At 42.1% G+C, this 19,410-nt stretch overlaps 2 protein-coding genes across 8 annotated transcripts in view; one reads left to right on the forward strand and one right to left on the reverse strand.

Annotated features, from left to right (window-relative positions):
• Window positions 1-19,410, reverse strand: part of LOC139749777 (uncharacterized) — a 137,108-nt gene that overhangs the window by 27,748 nt on the left and 89,950 nt on the right. The window lies entirely within an intron of this gene.
• Window positions 15,208-19,410, forward strand: part of LOC139749778 (uncharacterized) — a 53,023-nt gene continuing 48,820 nt past the window's right edge. For 2 of the 3 annotated variants that reach the window (XM_071664012.1, XM_071664014.1), the window contains exons 1-2: window positions 15,208-15,341; window positions 17,392-17,548. The gene's annotated coding sequence lies outside the window, so the exon portion shown is untranslated. The remainder of the gene's footprint in view (window positions 15,342-17,391; window positions 17,549-19,410) is intronic. The other variant, XM_071664015.1, reaches the window with a different exon arrangement.

A 19,410-nucleotide genomic window follows, 5' to 3' on the forward strand; every position in this document is an offset into this window, starting at 1 on the left:
CCCGTCTACCTTAACAAGAGCCCGTCTATCTTAACAAGAGCCCGTCTACCTTAACAAGAGCCCGTCTACCTTAACAAGAGCCCGTCTACCTTAACAAGAGCCCGTCTACCTTAACAAGCGCCCGTCTACCTTAACAAGAGCCCGTCTACCTTAACAAGAGCCCGTCTACCTTAACAAGCGCCCGTCTACCTTAACAAGCGCCCGTCTACCTTAACAAGCGCCCGTCTACCCACCTGCGCACTGGCGTCTCGTATTCTACACAGATGAAAAGCAGATAAAACAGGATCGTAAAATATACGCCGGGTGTGGGGGGGGGGGGAAGACCTATGTGGGGTTGCCAAGGTTTAGGTGTACACGTATGAACACACACACACACACACACACACACACACTTCCCTGCCCGAGAGAGATGTGTACTGTAAGTGTACTGATGTACTGTCCAAAGGCGTGGCCGGAAATGTACCCACATGTGCTGCAGGATATGAGTGTACAGAACGGGCACAATAACGTTTGTGTTGTGTTATCACATGTACAGTGATGTGTGTGTGTGTGTGTGTGTGTGTGTGTGTGTGTGTGTGTGTGTGTGTGTGTGTACCCATTTATCGACCGGCCCGAGGTTGTACATTCAGACATTAAGTACTTGAACACGACGGTACGATCCTTGAGCACGACGGTACGATCCTTGAGCACGACGGTACGATCCTTGAGCACGACGGTACGATCCTTGAGCACGACGGTACGATCCTTGAGCACGACGGTACGATCCTTGAGCACGACGGTACGACCCTTGAGCACGACGGTACGATCTTTGAGCAAGACGGTACGATCTTTGAGCAAGACGGTACGATCCTTGAGCACGGCGGTACGATCTTTGAGCAAGACGGTACGATCCTTGAGCACGACGGTACGATCTTTGAGCAAGACGGTACGATCCTTGAGCACGGCGGTACGATCCTTGAGCACGACGGTACGACCCTTGAGCACGACGGTACGATCTTTGAGCAAGACGGTACGATCTTTGAGCAAGACGGTACGATCCTTGAGCAAGACGGTACGATCTTTGAGCAAGACGGTACGATCCTTGAGCACGACGGTACGATCCTTGAGCACGGCGGTACGATCCTTGAGCACGACGGTACGACCACTTATTTTGACGAACATAAAAGGTCAACAATAGTAACAATGTCGTTAACAAGAACAGCATTATCGGCAGTACAACAGCATTATCGGCAACAAGAACAACATTATCGGCAGTACAACAGCATTATCGGCAGTACAACAGCATTATCGGCAGTACAACAGCATTATCGGCAGTACAACAGCATTATCGGCAGTACAACAGCATTATCGGCAACAACAACAACATTATCGGCAGTACAACAGCATTATCGGCAGTACAACAGCATTATCGGCAGTACAACAGCATTATCGGCAACAACAACAACATTATCGGCAGTACAACAGCATTATCGGCTAAGACAACAGCATTATCGGCAACAAGAACACATATCGGCTAAAACAGCAGCATTATTGGCAAGCGCAACAGTATCATTCTAACCAACGGCAACCGTTGTATCGGCAACAGTAGCAGCAAACAACAGTATCGGAGGAAAGAAGAGAAAGAAAGAGCCCCAGTAGCGACTACATTATCGGCAAGAGCTGCAGCCGGGCGTTATCGGCAACAGACGCAGCATCGGTAACAACAACAGCAACAACAACAACAACAACAACAACAGGTGCAGCACATCGGGCAAGAGATTAAGGCCAGGACGAGGAGGAGGAGAGAGAGAGAGAGAGAGAGAGAGAGAGAGAGAGAGAGAGAGAGAGAGAGAGAGAGAGAGAGAGAGAGAGAGAGAGAGATGTGTGCCACGTGGCACTTCTGGCGCGACTAAAGCTACCTTCCCCCCTCCCCTCCTCCCTTCCCCTCCCCTTCCCTCCCCTCACCCCTCCCCTCTCCTCCCCTCCCCTTCCCTCCCCCCCACCATTCCCAGCAGCCTCTCTCCATCACCACAACCAGTCCCCACACACCTTCCCTCTCTCTCTCTCTCCCTCTCTCTCTCTCTCTCTCTCTCTCTCTCTCTCTCTCTCTCTCTCTCTCTCTCTCTCTCTCTCTCTCTCTCCCTCTTCTCTCCTTTCCCTCCCCCCCTCACTCCCTCAGTCAGAGCCAGGTGGTGCCACTGTCTGTGTCGGGGAGTGCCACCACCTGCCAAGGCCGGGCCGGGCCCACCACCTGTCCCTGTACGTTGGGACGGAGGAGGGGAGGGAGGGAGGGGCGGTGTTGAGGTGAGGGAGGAGGAGAGAGGGGGGGAGGGGCGGTGTTGAGGTGGGGGAGGAGGGGAGGGGGGGAGGGAGGGGCGGTGTTGAGGGGAGGGGATGGAGGAGGGGGGTATTGTACTGGGGGTGGGGTGGGGGGGAGGGGAGGGAGGGGAGGGAGGGAGAGATGACAGAAGACCTGATGGTCATTATCTGCTGGAGGACATCCCCTTTCTACGTAGATGGAGACGGGAATGTTATAGAGGACTCCCCCATCACTATAGAGGGCTCCCCCATCACTATAGAGGGCTCCTCCATCACTATCCATCACTATAGAGGGCTCCCCCATCACTATCCATCACTATAGAGGGCTCCTCCTTCCTCCCCATCCATCACTATGGAGGGCTCCTCCATCACTATCCATCACTCCTCCATCACTATTGAGGGCTCCTCCTTCCTCACCATCCATCACTGTAGAGAGAGACAGGACAGTTAAAGTAGAGGGATCCTCCCTCCTCCTCCTCCCCCGTCCATCCACCACAATTAGACGGACACAGGATAGATAGACATGAAGATAGACAGGAAGATAAATAGACAGGAGGATAGACATGAGGATAGACAGGAGGATAGACAGGAAGATAAATAGACAGGAGGATAGACATGAGGATAGACAGGAGGATAGACAGGAAGATAAATAGACAGGAGGATAGACATGAGGATAGACAGGAGAAACTATTATATCGCCCCCCCCCCACCCCCACCCACCCACTCCCCATCCTCTGCACTCCGTTACGCAGCATCCGACAGGCTATCACGGTCCCCCCCTCCCTTAAGATAATGTGTGAGCCACTTGGCAGGTCAAGAGGCGTGCGTGGCTGACCTGCTCCTTCGTCGCCTTCTGCACACCCAGGTTCGACCCCCAGCGGTGCGTCTTCTGAACGCTGAGGCCACTCGTCTTCTTATCTCAAGTTACGCCAATTATTTTTTTTTCTTTTGAAAGTTTTTTCTTTTCTCTTTATTACTATTATTATTATCATTATTATTATTATTATTATTATTATTATTATTATTATTATCATTATTATCATTATTATTATCATTATTATTATCATTATTATCATTATTATTATTATCATTATTATTATCATTATTATCATTATTATTATCATTATTATTATCATTAATATCATTATTATTATTATTATCATTATTCTTCATCAGACCAAAACTTGATTTGGGAACCATTAGCCATGATCTGATCGAACCCTTTCTGACAGGGAAGTAATAGTGTGTGTGTGAGAGAGAGAGAGAGAGAGAGAGAGAGAGAGAGAGAGAGAGAGAGAGAGAGAGAGAGAGAGAGAGAGAGAGAGAGAGAGAGACGGATGGACGCGTCATGCCACCACTTCCATCAGGGTTGACGACTTCGTGGTCCCCCCCCCCCTCACCTCAGAGGTGAGGGGTAAAGAGACACACATACATCTCGCCACGGGGCTCCCCCCCCCCCCCTTCCCCCGCCCCGCCCGTCTCGTATATTCCCGTGTAGTTTGGCAACGCCGCCTCTGGCACGAGGGGAACCGCCATGTGGAAAAAAAAAAAAAAGGTGGGGGGGAAAAAAAGAAAAAAGAGCTTTTCAGACTTGTGTGCGTAGCGAGAGACGCCGTCAGTCGAGATCTGGTACAGGTAAATGGAAAGCTCCATTGTATCAGCCTGGGTGATGGTGATGGACGACTCTTCTATAGGTATTACTTCGTGTTTTTTTTTTTTTTGGCTCCTGAGAGCTGGCTGCCTGTGTGCCCCCCCACCCACCTCCACCACTCGCTAGACCACGCCATACTCAGCAAGCTGCTGCTGCTGCTCCGTCATATGATTACTTGTGTGGCCGATATCGGCAACTCAAGGGTGGTGGGCCGTTTTGATAACTGTGTCTTCCCCTACACGTCGAAGCTTTGGAACTCTCCACCTTCCCATGTCTTTCCACATTTCAAAAGACAGTTTTTCTTGTATCACTTCCTCCAAAATTCGTAAATACTTTCCCTTGTCTGTTCTTTTCCCCTCGTTACATGATTCTCTCTGTATTTCACTGAGGGCGAGGCCTTGATGTGGACTATTGTCTATGTCTGGAGTCTCCAACATACACACACACAAAAACAGACAAAATACATCGTCATGTATAGACTGCGGCGTACAAAAACATTACGCATCAATAGCAAAAAAAAAAATGTGGGGCCTAAAAGCGTCAATGTTTGCACAAGCGCAGGCACAAAAACATCAACAAATACATATACAAACACAGAAATGCTGGTATGAAAAGAAAAGAAAAGAATCTCGGGTTCAACTTACATTGAGCTAAACAACAGAATAAAGAAAACGGCGCGATGTCAATTTTAGCCCCACCCTTGTCTGGTGCTTGTTATCCCTCCACTGTGGACCCCTGCCTCCTGCCTCCCTCTTCCTCCTCCTTCTCCTCCTTTCCCATTTTCCCCTTTATTCTTCTCCTCTTCCTCCTCTTCTCCCATTCCCTTTTATTCTTCTCCTCCTCCTTTCCTATTCCCCTTTCTTCTTCTTCTCCTCTTCCTCCTCCTCCTCCTTTCCCATTTTCCCCTTTATTCTTCTCCTCTTCCTCCTCTTCTCCCATTCCCTTTTATTCTCCCCCTCCTCCTCTTCCTCCTCCTTTCCTATTCCCCTTTCTTTTCCTCCTCATCTTCCTCCTTCCTTCCTATTCCCCTTTCTTTTCCTCCTCATCTTCCTCCTTCCTTCCTATTCTCCTTTCTTTTCCTCCTCCTCTTCCTCCTTCTTTCCTATTCCCCTTTATTCTCCTCTCCTTCCTCCTCCTCATCATCATCTTCCTCCCCCTCCATCCCTCATACATCTATCATATAGGAAACTTCAGTTGAAAAAAATATATTCATGTCATCTAAGGCGATATATAGAACTGGGTATAGTGGAGTTTGGCCTCCTGGAATTATAGATTAAGATAATGTGAATAAAATCATCTTTTCCTCTTTTTTTTTTTCCAAGATTTGAAAGAACCACAGATGTGGGGAGATCACTTATTTCTTTTCTTTTCTTTTCTTTTCTTTTTTTCAAAGACTTGGAAGCACCACACAGAGGTACGGCGACTTGACATAGCAGGTGTTGGGAAGGGGAGATAACATTTCTAGCACAGGGTTGTGGCTAGGCGGAACGCGTTCAAGTAACTTGGGAGCGAATTGGAAAACCGTTGAAAAATATGTATTGAAAAAGGTTGATAGACATGTGATGTTTAAGAGATGGCGACCCCTCGAATATGTACCTTCCAACCTCATACGAGAATAATGATATATATATATATATATATATATATATATATATATATATATATATATATATATATATATATATATATATATATATATATATATATATATATAGCTCAAACTGGCTCTGTAATATATACACACACAGAAACACATGTACACTCGTATGTATACATACACACACACACACACACACACACACACACACACACACACCTACAGGGCGGAAAACACACAATGCACCACTGTGAAATACCTTTAAAACTCTCTCTCTCTCTCTCTCTCTCTCTCTCTCTCTCTCTCTCTCTCTCTCTCTCTCTCTCTCTCTCTCTCTCTCTCTCTCTCTCTCTCTCTCATCATTGAACACCAACATCCCCACTTCACCACCAAGTGGAAGCTGATCCGCATATATACCGCCATTCTAATCCCCTTCCCTTTGGCAGAAGATCCCGTCTCACCAGGCGTGTGTAATCCTCCACCGAGCACCACACACACACACACACACACACACACACACACACACACACCACCACCACCACCACCACCTCTGGTGCTACAAGCAAGGGGTGTTCAAGATGGAGCTGTACCCAATTGTACTTCTTTTTGACTGCTTGCCTAACCCACATGGGGTCTGGCTAGGGTAGATTCTGGGGGCTTGCGTATGTGTGTGTGTGTGTGTGTGTGTGTGTGTGTGTGTGTGCGTTGGTGGCCACTTCAACTCTTCCCCCAATTAGTGGGTGATTCTACTGGGACTGGCCAGTGAATACGTGAGGCAAAACCCCCCACCATTCACCCAACGCTGGTCCTTGCCTCCTGCCCTCGACCAGAGGGGTTTGGTTGGTGAGGTACATGACACACACACAGCAAGAACTTGCTATGTGGCGCGGATACTGAACACTGTTTCATATGGTCTGTCTGTCTGGCTGGCTGGTTAGCTGGTGTTCATATTAGCATACGTCGTTCAACACCTATGCTGAAATTTCATCTGGATCGCGAGACGCGCTGCGGGGTTAAGAAGATATATATATATATATATATATATATATATATATATATATATATATATATATATATATATATATATATATATATATATATATATATATATATTATACTTTTTTTTTACTGTTTCGTAAATGTTTGGTTATTTCTCAGCGCGAGCGAGACGGAATTTAGAAAGGATGACTGAGCCTTAGAGAGAGAGAGAGAGAGAGAGAGAGAGAGAGAGAGAGAGAGAGAGAGAGAGAGAGAGAGAGAGAGAGAGAGAGAGAGAGAGATGGCTTCCTCAGGAGAGTAATACAGGAGGGGAGGATTTCCATCCCTCCACGCTCCAGCATTCTCTTGCCTCGCCTCGTGCAATATTCTTTCTTATGTTTCCTAAAAAGAAAACCTCTGAGCATCCCACCACACTAGTGGTAATAGCCACTACAGTGCCTTCCACTGTGAAGACGCTTTCGAACTTGTTATCCAGTCACCACACTAGTGGTAATAGCCACTACAGTGCCTTCCACTGTGAAGACGCTTTCGAACTTGTTATCCAGTCACCACACTAGTGGTAATAGACGCTGCAGTGCCATCCACTGTGAAGACACTTTCGACCTTGTCATCCAGTTGCTTACATGCCTGTCCTGCCTTACACCAGCCTATACAAATCTTCCCTCTGAACCTCTTAGCCTGATCAACTACCTAATGTGTGCAGGTTTGAATATTCATCTAAGATTAGGTCTCGTCACTGAGAGCCAGTTCACAGGGTGCCAGTGCTGGCATAGGTCATGTTTGTGTTCTTGGGGTGCCAATATGTGTGTGTGTGTGTGTGTGTGTGTGTGTGTGTGTGTGTGTGTGTGTGTGTGTGTGGAGAGAGAGAAACAAGGAAGGCAGTTCTCTGAGGGTTGACAATGGTGTATATCCGGACAGTTCCTAAGTTTTTTAACCTTTTTTTTTTCTTTCTTTTTCATCGTGCCAGCAACTGCAGGTCTGGGTGGGTTAGTTAGTTAGTTAGTTAGTTAGTTAGTTAGTGAGTTAGTTAGTTAGTTAGTTACTTACTTACTTAGTTAGTTAGTGAGTTAGTTAGGCTTCTCAACTACTAGGGTAATTCGAATTCACTCTCTTCAGTCTATATCTACCAACTGAAAAGTCTTCAGAACACCTTCAGGTGTTAAGGTTAATTCTATGACCACATACACTCACTATCTATCTATCTATCTATATATCTATCTAATGACCCCCGTGCGTTTGTAGTCTGGGCCAACCAACTACCCAAGGTCATTAACGCCACATGGCAACTACCAATTCAAAAGTCTTGAACAGCATCATGTATTAACGAGCCATTCTTAAAGACACCATACCACCCCTCACACAGGATGTGAACCCCTTGGTACACCACACGACGTATCATAACTGGGTCAAGCAATCTGGTCCTTGGATCGCCCGCCACACACACACACACACACACACACACACACACACACACACACACATAACTAGCGTCCCTTTAATGCCACTCGCTAGTGGATGGTAACATCAGTAGTGTGGGTCTGTGGCACACACAGGGAGTCAGCGAGACGTTAGAAAACCGTGAAAAATCTTGTGTCGGTTCCTTCATCAACACTGTTGTACATACAGACAAAAATCTTTTACAAAATGAATTTGGTGTGTGTGTGTGTGTGTGAATCTGTTTTTCTTTTCTTTTTTCTTAACCTCCGCTTTAAATGCTTAGTTTTTTCTTTCATTCTTGTGGCCCGAAGAAGGATGGATGTGAGGAGGGATGTGAGTTTGAATGGAGAAAAATTGGAGGAAGTAAAGTATTTTGGATCCCTGGGAGTGAAGATGGCAATGAATGGAACCATGGAAGCAGAAGTGAATCATAAGGTGGGTGAGGGGGCGAAGATTCTGGGAGCACTGAAGAATGCGTGGAAAGAGGGAGTTGTCTGGGAGGGCAAAAATGGGTGTTTGAAGGTATTCTAGAATTCCTGACAATGTTACATCAAGCGAGGCTTGGGCTATAGATGTGCGGAGGAGAGCGGATGTGTTGCAAATGAAATGTTTGAGGTCAATGTGTGGTGTGAGGTGGTTAGATCGAGCAAGTAATGAAAGGGGTAAGTGAGATCTATGTGTTAAAAAAGAGTGTGGTTGCGAGAGCAGAAGAGAGTGTGTTGAAATGGTTTGGACAGATGGAGAGAATGATTGAGGAAAGGTTGACAAAGAGCTATATACGTGTTAAAATTGGAGGAAACAAGAAGGGGTAGCAAAAATAGGAGATGGAAGGATGGAGTGAAAAGGGTTTTGAGCGATCGGGATCTGAATATGCAGGAGGGTGAAAGGCACACACGGGAATATTGAATTGGAACACTGTGGTCAAGAAGGGTCGAAGTGTTGTCAAAAGACTGACGCATCAAACGGAGAGCGTTCGAGGTAAACCATGGAAAGTTCTGTGGCGCCTGGATGTGGATAGGAAGCTGTGGTCTCGGTGCATTACACATGACGGCTAGAGGATGCGTCTGAGCGGATGTGGCCTTTCTTCGTCTATCCCTGGCAGTACCTCGCTAACACGGGAAACGGCGATCTCTCTCTCTCTCTCTCTCTCTCTCTCTCTCTCTATATATATATATATATATATATATATATATATATATCACTATAATTTAGGAGAAATTTAACAACATTAAAACTGTAAGTTGAAGAAATATGACCAGTGAACGTGCCTGGGACCCAGACATGCGTATTAGAATAATCTATTGAGGCAGCCTGTTAAGAGCGCATGGTAATACATCGCACAACAATACAGTGGCCACCCTTCCCCTCCCTATTCGTTATAAAGGATGGATGACAAGAACATAATAGGCTTCTACTCGTTCGTATAAAGTAGACCCAGGACTCTCTACCTATACTACGTATTTTGAAGGTCTTTCGTGGTTATTCGACTTAGGTTAGGTTGTTATTAATAAAGAGGAAGTTATGGCCTGAGAATAATTGACAAGTGAGGACTCGAACCCAGACCATTTTACCCGTTAAGGAAAAGGGTCGGATATTACAACCCCTCTCCCACGGTTTCTTCAGTGGCGTGAGAGCCTGTGTTGTCAAAGACCAACTATAACAACAACTACAATAACAACTCGTGCAGGATGGCCTAGAGCCACAAGGATGCACGGGTGTGGCGCTACATCGTGAGGAGGGGCATCAACATGAGCGCTAGCAGACAACTTGTACCACATAATAATAGCCCGCCACACCTCCAACTCAACTCAGTAGGCGAGATTGTTCTATTTTCTTTCTTTTTTTCTTCTCTGCTGTCATGTAATACACTTCTGTGGTCTTGGTTTGTGTCTACTAAGCTGTTATAGCTGGGAATATAAATGATGGGTGTCGTATAGGGCCTATACTCCTATAGGCTATGGTTGTAGCATCAACTACAGAAAACGGGAATTTTGAGCGTACCCTAATTCATATTATTTTTTTCTTCCTCGCGTGCAAGCCATCTCAGACGAACTTAATTTTTCAAGGTCTCTCGCTCATACAGATTGCCAGGCCTGTTGATACCAGCGTCCTTCAAGAGATTACAGTCGAAATGACAGGCATAACCAGTTCTTGGAATGCTGTGAGGAGGGTGTAGGTGTTATTTAATAATTGATAAGTATAATTCGAGGAGACGAAGAGGGTGTTGGCCTCAGGAGTGGAGGGAATCCCAGAACAAGGTCGTTATTTGCGGTGCTTCAGCGGGTAAACGTTGTGCTGTCCCAGGGAAGGGGTACATGACGAATGCAAAACACACTGAGCACGATCCTTGAGCACGACGGTACGATCCTTGAGCACGACGGTACGATCTTTGAGCACGACTGTTACGATCCTTGAGCACGACGGTACGATCCTTGAGCACGACGGTACGATCCTTGAGCACGACGGTACGATCCTTGAGCACCCAGGGGCTCTACCGTCTTATCTTAAGTGACTTGCCAACGTACCCAAGGAAAATGATAGCGAATAATATGCAGACCACCGTTTTCTAATTTATGTATGTTGTAATCTGAGTAATTAGTATATTATGTTTTAGTAAGTTTAAAAAAATTTTACAGTAAATTTACTTGCTAAAAACGTATTTAATTTTATCTTTTTCTCGTTAAATTTATTAAATACATACATAAAATTTATGTGGATAAAATTAAGTTGAAAAATACATTAGTCTACGCTCATATAAATGAACGATTCTATTTTCTATATGTATTTGCATAAATTATTTAACACGTTTAGGTAAGGAAATGGATTTAAAATTTAGATAAGTGTTGAGCTGGTAAATATTGACGAAGAGATGATATATTATTCCACTTGACAAATGTTTTCGTACTGAGTATCAAATATATGACATGTTCTTTCTGCTTACATAGTTACATCAGGGTAATATATATATATATATATATATATATATATATATATATATATATATATATATATATATATATATATATATCTATATATGATTCATGTGCTATAAAGCATTCATAACTATGAATTAATTCCCTGTTGTTCGGACAACTTTTTCTGTCTCATTAAGAGTCATACTTCAACCATTTAGCTATATATCACTTGTATGTAATTTATAACTATTTGATAATAGTTGGAGTGAATTGGAGCGATGTGGTATACCGGGGTTGACGTGCTGTCAGTGGATTGAATCAAGGCATGTGAAGCGTCTGGGGTAAACCATGGAAGGCTGTGTAGGTATGTATATTTGCGTGTGTGGACGTATGTATATACATGTGTATGGGGGGGGGGGTTGGGCCATTTCTTTCGTCTGTTTCCTTGCGCTACCTCGCAAACGCGGGAGACAGCGACAAAGTATAAAAAAAAAAAAATATATATATATATATATATATATATATATATATATATATATATATATATATATATATATATATATATATGGGAGGTGAGTTTGAATGGAGAAAAACTGGAGGAAGTGAAGTGTTTTAGATATCTGGGAGTGGATCTGGCAGCGGATGGAACCATGGAAGCGGAAGTGGATCATAGGGTGGGGGAGGGGGCGAAAATCCTGGGGGCCTTGAAGAATGTGTGGAAGTCGAGAACATTATCTCGGAAAGCAAAAATGGGTATGTTTGAAGGAATAGTGGTTCCATCAATGTTGTATGGTTGCGAGGCGTGGGCTATGGATAGAGTTGTGCGCAGGAGGATGGATGTGCTGGAAATGAGATGTTTGAGGACAATGTGTGGTGTGAGGTGGTTTGATCGAGTGAGTAACGTAAGGGTAAGAGAGATGTGTGGAAATAAAAAGAGCGTGGTTTAGAGAGCAGAAGAGGGTGTTTTGAAGTGGTTTGGGCACATGGAGAGAATGAGTGAGGAAAGATTGACCAAGAGGATATATGTGTCGGAGGTGGAGGGTACGAGGAGAAGAGGGAGACCAAATTGGAGGTGGAAAGATGGAGTGAAAAAGATTTTGTGTGATCGGGGCCTGAACATGCAGGAGGGTGAAAGGAGGGCAAGGAATAGAGTGAATTGGAGCGATGTGGTATACCGGGGTTGACGTGCTGTCAGTGGATTGAATCAGGGCATGTGAAGCGTCTGGGGTAAACCATGGAAAGCTGTGTAGGTATGTATATTTGCGTGTGTGGACGTATGTATATACCTGTGTATGGGGGGGGGGGCATTTCTTTCGTCTGTTTCCTTGCGCTACCTCGCAAACGGGGGAGACAGCGACAAAGTATAAAAAAAAAAAAAAAATATATATATATATATATATATATATATATATATATATATATATATATATATATATATTTATTTATTTCCCCCTACATAAGCAACTTTCTTTTCTTTTTTTTTCGTCAGCTATATTTTGCACTCCACTTTCAGTCCACTCGCCACCTCAGCAGGATAATCTAGAGATAACCATACACCCGTAAGACCTCAGGCTCAAGTAAGAATCAGTGAAAGAGGTTGGCTGGTGATTTGGGCTTAAAAGCCTATCTCTCATCAGCTGCCGGGGTCGTTACGGCCGTCAATGTCATGTTACATAACCGTAGGGTAGCCTTAAATGCTTCTCAACCCACCACCACCACCCCACACCTCAGTCAATTAATCTTATCCCATCCTTCCAATCCTCGTACCCTCCGTTTTCTTCCAGTTCGTCCATTATATCTACTTCCTTCGTCTATCAGGCGATCTCTTGATTAATGCAATCTTCAACTGTATTTCATCCTTGTCTGTCGTCTAGGAACCCATTCAAATTCTATCATATCTCTTATCTAACATGTCGTCCGTACACGGCCATACATTCTTAACGTCTTCCGTTCAATTATTGCTACTACATATCTCGGTGTTTTTTTTTTTTATCGTACCCATTTTTGAGACTTCTGTCATTTGCCTTGTGTTCTCTCACATCAGCAGTTTGGGTCTTTAAACTTGTTTTGGCTGTGAGTGACCATGTCCTCTGATTCATATATTAAAATGGGTCTTAGTATCTGACATCTAAAATCATTCACTTTTAGCTGTTTCTTTTCCATATATATATATATATATATATATATATATATATATATATATATATATATATATATATATATATATATATATATATATATATGTATATATATATATATATATATATATATATATATATATATATATATATATATATATATATATATAATCCTATGAGTTCACGGGGAAATGAAACACAATAGGTTCCTAAGTGCACTTTCGCGTCATAATCACATCATCAGGGAAGACACAAGAAAGAAATATAACAGTCTGTTGATATACAACGAAGAGACGTAGCTGTGTGATTTGTTATCTCAAATATCATCCGCTATCAGTCTGCCTATTACTGACTACATTCTCAATAATGGTATACACAATATGAATTACTTCTATCAATGGCTATTCTGTTCCTAAGTGATGGTCTTCCAATGTCCTCCCACCATTTCTCGCCATTCATTCCCCGTATCCATCATTTGACGAGTATAAACTCATTACGCTAATTCCTCTAGTGGATCCAAACTCCTTTGGACAAATTCCTCAACTTAACCCATCTCTTACCTGGTTTTTAATCGGTGATCTATATCTATTCATACTCATACAAGTTACAACCACTAATATATATATATATATATATATATATATATATATATATATATATATATATATATATATATATATATATACATCCCTTGTGAAACAATGGCAAGTGTCTGGGAAGGGTGTGGCCAGCTAAGGTTTTATCAAGCAGGATGGGAGCGGGCGAGGCAGAAGTGTGATTGGTTCACTCTACTGCATACTCATCCCACACACACACACACACACACACTTCTCGAACTCACTGTCACACTGAAACTTGCCAAGTCATATATCAAATGCGTAGTTCTGAGCATACTTGTGGTATAGCTAGTCTGTTTACATTCTTATGTTTACCTATGAAGGAATAAACAACTGTCAGCCGTAGATAGAGATTGTGAAACAAGGTGTGACATTATGTATAACATTAAATATCTTCCACACACACAAGCGAACTCACTAAACCACTCCACAACGACAACAAAATGACCTAAAATCAGTAATCAATAACCCACCATATATATATGCGCGGGCATAAGACGGTGGTGCATGGCTGTTGCAAGAAATCCATAGTATATGATGTTGAATTTCTTATATCCAGGCATATGATTACAACTACGAAGGGCTTAGTAATTCAACTATGCACTGCCCTTTATTATTATATAAATCTAACTCCACATACAAAGAACTATAAGCATTTCAATATTAGATATAATGTTCACATGGACAGTAAGAATTCTATTTTGGAACTACCTATGCATTTTCCTTCACTTATTTTCTAATTACGCGTTGATAAAACGAGTATCCCATACAAGGTCAGTCAGCTTAGGAAAGTAAAATAGTAGTCTAAAGGAGTAAATTATTTTCGACTGGACAAAATGGTTTATTGGAATATAATCATCTATATATACGATATGTAGCAACTGTATCGCGTCTCTTGTATACGAGAGATTCCTATGCTTATATTTGCTCTAAGATAAATATATAAAAAGCTATTACCATCTCGAATGACAAATGTAATGTAATTCCATAACGTGTACTTGGTTACCACGAGCAGCAGTGTCTACTGTTGTGATAAATAAGTAAATAAGCAACTGGTTGGTCGTCTCACGAAGCAACAGTTGGCAGCCAATGGCACTCACGCTGAACGTTATTTCCCTTATCTTTGCGTTCGCTTCGCTCACTCCTCTGGCGGAAATTCGACGAAATTTCATACAACGACCCAGTTCAAGGTACCCGTTAGAAAATGGTGTTTGGTAAAGGGAACACACCATGAGATCTTCCTAGAATAACGCCACATTCTCCCAGTACTGACACCACAAGGCAATATGAAAAGAGTGTGAAAGTCATTGAGTTTTCTCCACAGGATGAGCTCCCGTAGGTGAGGTATATATATTCATAAGTCCCTTGAAGATTAATTCAATCTCAATTTAACTGCATAATAGACACACCTATTTTGCAAAAGATACCCCCTTAAATACAAGAGAATGTATAGGTATATGATCTATTAACATTTTGTCAATAGATATAAGTATTTACGTGAGAATAATTCGGAATAGAAATAAAAACTTGGCATTTGCCGCAACATGGTGCCACCGGGCTGGGCGGGTAGACGCGCTACACAAGGCGAGTGTGCGTTAGGGCGTGGAGGATTTAAAACACATTTCCCTTGTCGATGAGAGATTTTCTAATGAAATAAAAGGCCTGCTTATTGAAATCTTCGTGCATGAGGTAAGAATTACTTGCTGCGTTCGTACGTATGTCCTGTGTGGTTCAAATAAGTCTTTTGGAGGTTTGGTTAGGGTCCAGATCTTGACTCTGTGAACCGCCCATCTGTCACTAGTCTCTGGCGAAATGGGGTTAAAATCGGATAGGTGGATGTTATGGCTGCAGGTAAGTGACTCACAGTGTCAGAATGGGGCAATGAGTGTTGGTAAAGGTCTGGGAAATGAATGACATTCCATGGTAGGCTGTAGACGGCCATACGGTTTCGTGAAGCAGTGAATGAACACCATATAATACCACGCTATAGCGACAGTTCGTCGGAATGAAATGGAGTCCTGCTTTCACTTTAGTGTATAATGGAGTACAAGTTGATCTAGTGTCTTCTTGTACGCAGTGATATGATTGGTCTGACTGTACACATCCATTTCATGAGTACTTTTTTTTTTTTACGTCTGGCGGCGGCGTTCGTTGCTTTGGTGCTGTACAACAGATTGGAAACTGTCGTACGGCTGTCATTTAACACACACCTGCTTGGCCTATAAAATCCTGTATAATGACAGCGTTTCCTCACGTTTCTAACGTTAACATTTCATTGTGCCCTGAATGGAACGAACCGCATACTCGCAGCGGCAAAGAAGCCAACATTAAGACCGTTCAATTCCTAAAGACCAAGAGGTACGTAACAATGAGGTGATATGGTACAATGGACACCGATGCGAAATATCCTTTTTTTTCTCTCTCTCTCTTTCTATTTTCCTTCGAGAGGAATCGTGACCAAGAGAGCCTTGCCAAGCACAATATCTAACTTTAGCCCAACAATAAACGGGAAGGTATTATACTGCGTACTTACGAACGATTTCGTCTTTATGTATGTATGTAGTGGATATAACTTTTCAGAGAGATTACAATAGTTATGAGTTCGTTTATTTTGGTAATATATACATTTAGTTTCATTGGCCACACACACACACACACACACATTATAATCACCTATACTTATTTCTGTTGTCCTCGTACTACAGTATGGAAGTACATACGAAACAGTTATAAAGACAATAAGCAATTAGACCCTAGCGCAGTTACTCTCCAAATTAAATTTAGAATTAGTTATGAAACCCATTAAGTACCGAGATAACTTAGGAATAAATGAGAGATTTGTAAGTGCACGTATAACATTGAAAGATTACGAAGGAATAAGTGAGAGGGGCGTAAGTCATCTGATAACTTTAAATGATTACAAAAGTTAACTATACGAAAGGTAACATCAAAGATTACGACAGGTAACGTAACTTAGTTCATAAGTTGTTAGGTGGAACTACAAATCGTATTCACCGCATTATATAGTCAGGAAAATTCATGCAAGATGCATAAAGCATGTTTGGGTCTCAGAGCCAAATATAGACATGTAGACATCCAAAGGTAAACATACACATGACCAGTGGAAGACCCCCTCCTCCCCCTCCCTCCCTCTTTAGTCAGCATAAACCGCATATTTTTTAATGGCCAGAAACATCTATGCATTAAAGATGGTTAGTAGTATAGTAAACGCTTATAAGGTGTTTAGGACTATTAAATCATCCCGGCAATCTTATTTTGGGATCTGGAAGCCTCGTGTAAACAACCAAAGCTCACAATATCAGTTCGGGGAGGGAAGAAGGAGGTCCTCCCCCCCCATACAAAAACCGGTTTGGGGAATGCCTTCTGACCGGGAATCCCTGTATAGCCTAACCTTCATTTGTTCCAGGAAGAGAAGGGGGATCAGAATGATCCTGAATGTATCTATTGCTTTGGAAATTGAGTAGAATAAGTAGTCGCTACATGGCTCTTGATTATGTAAGAGCATTTCATAATAGATGTATACCCAAAACTGTCTTTTCCGTAAATGTTTTCTTAATAATGATAGTAATATTATGTTGCTAGCCTAAGAGTATGGGGGCCCGGGGGAAAAATTTCTGCCTCAATTACCATATTTGTAAAATTATAGTCTTGGTGGCGGGCGTTATTTTGATTTTTTCAAAAACCGAAATCTGACAGTGAATTCATTGCTCTTCTCTAGGTAAATCAGGAGATAGTACACAAAAAGTCCAGGAACTGGTTGATATAATCATTGAATCCAAGTACGAGATGGACAGACCCCCAAACTCAGCAGCCTAGGACCAGACCAAGCTGTAGGGGTTTGTGAAGACAGACTCCCCACCCCGAGAATATACGAGGTATAGTAAAGTTACGTTACTACGAGTTTCTTAAAGGCAATAACATCAGTATGTCTTTACGACAAGGTATTGGTTTTAGTTACGAGACTACGAATTTCTTAAGGCAATACATTAATATGAAGGGAGTGTTCATAAGTGTTTATTGTAACGATTCTTCCACAAGTTCACAATGATATACTACAGTTACGTGAGACATGGGACTGATGGTACCAAAATGTGAACAATAAGTAACTATGCTTATTCATATGTGTCTAGTGTATACCGGTATAGAGATCTTAAATGTATAATTGGCTTGGACATGGTCATTTAAAAAAGAAAAGGGAAGAGCCAATCAAAAATCTGTAGCATGAGGCATTATATTTGTCGCGTACAAAGTCCTTATCATTAAAACGCTAAGAGCAAATGGTAATTTACGCATCGTGGAAAGCACCACTGGTTTTCACTGCCGAGAGAGAGAGAGAGAGAGAGAGAGAGAGAGAGAGAGAGAGAGAGAGAGAGAGAGAGAGAGAGAGAGAGAGGAACGTTGTAAACTTAATTTTCAAGAAATTACATGCATATGTTAAGTCTTGAGAAGCATTTAAAGTAAAGGTTAAGTTTGATTTATCTCCACAAATCTGTTCCATGACGTGGCGGTTGTAAATATTTGTGGAAATTAGAATATATATAACATTCAGATGAGGCGGTAGTAGGGAGGGCTATGAAGACCAGAGAAAATGTCGATAATAACGGAAAAAAATGTAGGTGGGACTTCAAGAAATCAACTTTTTTTTTTCTTGAAAATCTCGCATAACCGCGTACAGACCGCAGTATACCTCATTATCACAATGATATACCAATGGTATATTCCCCACATAGATAACCTCGTGCGCTCCAATAAGAAGCGGAGCAATGTGAGACTTCGTTGGAGCTAAGATATAAAAATATTTCAAGCAGTTCTTAATAAGGCTCTTTCGAAATAAGAATGATTGAAAATTATTAAGAAAAAACTTTTCAGCATAATATATCAGAAAACCTTTTTTGTTTTGTTACGGAATGCGGATATTATTATCATTATTATATTTCCCCCTTTTTTCCCGCCCCAGTTCTCGGAATAAGCTGACTTCTCAACGCTTAGCTGGGGGTGTGTTGTTATGGTGGGGGGAACATGGGCTTATCTGGTTAGCCTTGGACAAACCTCTCCAATAACACTCGAAGCTTCAGGTCCATTAAGGTGTGTACAGTACAGTAGTGTACTGTGTCCTGATACTTATGATCGTGTCACGATTTGCTGGTCTTAATTTCACTCTTATTCCGGAAGCCAACCAACCCACTGCGTATCATTTCCCGCGTTTACGAGGTAGCGTCATGATTATAAGCGAAATCACTGATCATTTTCTTAACTGTCGTGTGTGTAATGCACCGAAACCACAGCTCCGCATCCACCTCATCCAAAGTTTGCATATATATATATATATATATATATATATATATATATATATATATATATATATATATATAATACATAATAGCTGTTTCCCGCGTCAGCGAGGTAGCGCCAGGAAACAGACGAAGAATGGACCATCTACACACACACACACACACACACATATATATATATATATATATATATATATATATATATATATATATATATATATTCCTATGAGTCCACGGGGAAAATGGAAATGAAAATATGTTGAGAGACGAAAAGATAACAGAATTTGAATGTAAGCGACCGATTATATATATATATATATATATATATATATATATATATATAGGGATGGTGTAACGCATATGATTTTGTTGATCGTCATTTTATTTTCTTTGCGCCTACAAATATTTATATGCAATCATCGCATCATCCTTAATGTATCGATTGT

The sequence above is a fragment of the Panulirus ornatus genome, chromosome 8 (assembly GCF_036320965.1).
Source record: "Panulirus ornatus isolate Po-2019 chromosome 8, ASM3632096v1, whole genome shotgun sequence".
Classification (NCBI taxonomy): Eukaryota; Metazoa; Arthropoda; class Malacostraca; order Decapoda; family Palinuridae; genus Panulirus; species Panulirus ornatus.